The following is a 3,653-nucleotide window of genomic DNA, read 5'->3' as shown; positions in this document are numbered from 1 at the left end:
AATAAGCCTCCTTCTGCCTACGTTGAAAAGTTTTATTGTACCAATGTGCTCTCTCCCTCTGGATTCAAACCACTTTATCTATCTATGATCTATCTCTGTATCTATGTATCTATTTATTTATCTATCTATCTATCTATCTATCATCTATTTCTAGTACTGGGGATTTAAGCAGTGGCACTTATCCACTGAGCCACATCCCTAGTCCTTTTAATAATCTATTTTGAGCCAGGATAAATTAGATAGCTAATTTACTTACTGTCTCACTAAGTTATGGAGGCTGGCTTTGAACTTGTGATCCCCCTTACTCTGCCTCTTCAATGGCTTGAATTATAGGTGGTTGCCACTAGTTGCTGGCTCTAACCACTTTCTCTGTGTTTCAAATGTGCCCTCATCTCTTGGAGTCTTTTCTCTCTATCACTTGCACATTTAGGTCATAGGAACCTCAAAACAGCCAGGCTGGTCCTGGATGAATCCAAGATGCCCTTGACTATAAGAAAGATAATGTCCTACTTCTACTAACTAAAACATAAAATTACTGATTTCTGAGTTAGAACACATCATCCAAATATGTGGATAAGTTTGGTGGTTAATGCACACCACAGTGTTAAGAAATGTACAGTGTATTCTCTGCTTTTCTTTTTGGATTCACTACAAAGATCCTGAGAGCTTTTCATTTACACATCATGTTCAACACTGAATCTTTCATTGGGAACTAAGGGACTAAACAAGTTCCAGTATATGATAAATATTTCTGGACCTATAAAGACCTCACATTAAAGTTGAAGTACATTAGAATGGGTTAAGGAAGAGTCAATTCTAGTGAGAAAATCATTAGCAATATCATTATGGGAATAGCTTTCTACCTCCTATCACCTGATGACAACAGAATTCCTTACAATAAGAGAAAGATTAAGAAATATTTTTTTTTTAAAAAAGATGCTTATTTTTTTTTTCTTTTTTGGTAAGGTAAAGAAGAATAGTGCTTTGATATTTGAAGCAATTGATTTGTTCATTTAACTTTGATACTTTCTTGATATTGAAAACAGTTTAACTCTTCAATCAGGACCATTACTCAATTTTTCCACATAAATATTTGTATGTTGCATATGCATGGGATAGAAATTACCAATGAGCTACCGTGAATTAAATTTCAAAAACCACGTTATTTACTTTAGACATGGTTTTAGAATATGTCATCATAGTTCTACTTGTTGGTACAGAATTTTTGGAAATAGCCTTATGCCATAATTTATATACCCTGCTTAATTATCATCATGTATTCTGAGGTCAATCATTGTGTTTACTATATCATTCTTTAGTCATCCACAAGAAACAGAACATAATCATAAACTAGTAGTTATATTAATGTAATTGACAACAATGTAATAAAATTACATTTAATTACTTTGATAATTTAGAGAAAAATCTCTAAATTGTGGATGTTTGCATGTTTTTGTATCAAACTTCATTAAATAATAATAAAATATATATAAAAGAAAACTAAGTACTGTAGAACACAACAGTTTCTGATAGTACCCATAAAACCACTCTGGATACAGGGAATCTGCTTTTTATGAAGCAGAAGATCAGAGTGACTTCCCTTGAGGGAGAGGGAGAGCAAGAGGGAGAGGGAGGCAGAGGTCATTAGGTCCAAGGAAAGGTTACACTGGAAACACAGGAAGTCCTGAGGGCCCCACACACTTTCTAAGGACTTAGTAGCAAAAACAGGTGTGCCTGCCACTCCTCCTAGGTCATTATGATATCACAAACTGTATGAGAGTTAAGGAGAAAGGCTGGGCAGGGCACCACATACTGATGGACACTGTTCCCAGACCACCATGGAGAGAGGACACTGGGGAGCAGAGGATGAATGGAAGATCTCATAAGGCCTTAGATTAGCACCAAGGTCAAGTGGAAGTCACCTATTAGTGCTCAGTCTTCTATGTTACTTTTTTCTGCATCCTCTAATCATTCCTTGCTCATTCTACTCTGAGTTCTGTGGGTGAGGGCTCCTCTCTTGACAGTGTTCAGCATTCTCTGGGTCCTGCCCTTAATCTCCCTTCACACACCATTGCTCAAAGTCATCTGTGTCCTGTGGGTGAGCATCCCATTTCCACCAGTGCTCAGTTTCCTCTGGGTATTATGAGTATACAAATTTCAACTATGAGTGCTCACTCTCCAATGAGTCCTAGCAACCTGGTTCAATAGTGAACTCTCTGGGTGAGCCTCTTTCCTTCTAATGTCAGTACACCATCTCTGGCCTTGCCTGCATATCTAGTCAAACAAGACTGTGGAAACTTGGAGAGATGAGGATATGTCCTCTTTCCAAGATCCTTAATAGACTTTGGTGCCTCTGTGCAGAGAAGATCCTCACCAAAGCTTGAAAACAGAAGACAATTTTTATGGATATTAATTGGAATAGCACTGAGGACCTCATTCCACCAACTCCACACCTTTACTCAAGGGGACAAACTCTTATGAGTGATGTAACATGTTCGGGATTTCTAAAATTCCTCTGAGCAGTGGATGGAAAGCATATATTTCAGTGTTTTTAGGATCTTCTCTGGTAGGTCACTGTCTACTCTTGTTTGAAAAGAAAGGAAACCTCCTAGGAATGCTGACTTGTGAATAATGCACACATTCAAGTGACAGTGTGAAATGTGACCAAGTACAACTTTTTCATCATCATGGGGGAGTTTTTCAGACCTTTGAAGTAGGACCATTACAACCACACCTGAGATCGTTGATACAATGGCACCATGGATAATCTCAAAAAGGTTCCAAATCTGAGTAGGTGAGATCTCCTCTCTCCAAATACTCTATCTCCTATGGATACTGTAGTCAAGCACCCCTCATCTATATTTGCTCTGTCTTCTCTGTTCTCTGCCCCAACTCTCCTCTCAATCAACGTTGCTTAGCATCTTCTGAATCTTCTGGGTGAGTACCCATCTCCCACCAGTGCTCAATCTCATCTTTGCTAAGGATACTCTCAGTTATTTGGGTGACACCCCTCACTCATTAGTGCTCTGATTCTACTGGGAACTCATGGTGCTATCTCCTCCTAACATGTCTCTGCCTTCTTTTTTTTAAGCTGCTCCATTTTGCCTAACCTGTCTTTACTAAGTCTCCTTTGGGTCCTTCGGTGAGCTCCCCTCACATAAAAGTTCTCAGTATCCTCTGTTTCCTTTGTCAGAGTTCCCTAACCATTCTATGCTCAATCCTTTCTGGGTCCTATTGGTGAGTGCTCTTCAACTTACAGTGCTCAGTCTTCTTTCTTCTCCCAGGTTCTCCAAGGTAATCCTCCTCAGACTTGTCTGGGTCCTGTGGGTGAGTGCCACTCACCTGGCAGTGCTCAGTCTTCTCAGGGTCTTATGCTTATTATCCCTTCACACACCACAGCTCAGGATCATCTGAATCTTGTGGTGAGGGCGCTTAACACAGGTGTTTACTTTTCCCTGAATATTGTTTTGGAGTACCACTTACCTTCCAGTACTCTGTCTTTTCTGTGTCCTCTGGGGAGTGCTTCTCATCCAGCACTGCTCAGTGTACTCTGAGATATCTGGTTTAGCACACCTCACCCAGCAGTGCTCAGTCTGTGTCATGTGCTAACCAATCTTATCTCAACCTCCTCTGGATCATTGTTGTGACCCTAG

This window comes from Sciurus vulgaris (assembly GCF_902686455.1).
Source record: "Sciurus vulgaris genome assembly, contig: HiC_scaffold_631_arrow_ctg1, whole genome shotgun sequence".
Classification (NCBI taxonomy): Eukaryota; Metazoa; Chordata; class Mammalia; order Rodentia; family Sciuridae; genus Sciurus; species Sciurus vulgaris.
This window is presented reverse-complemented; position numbering follows the sequence as displayed.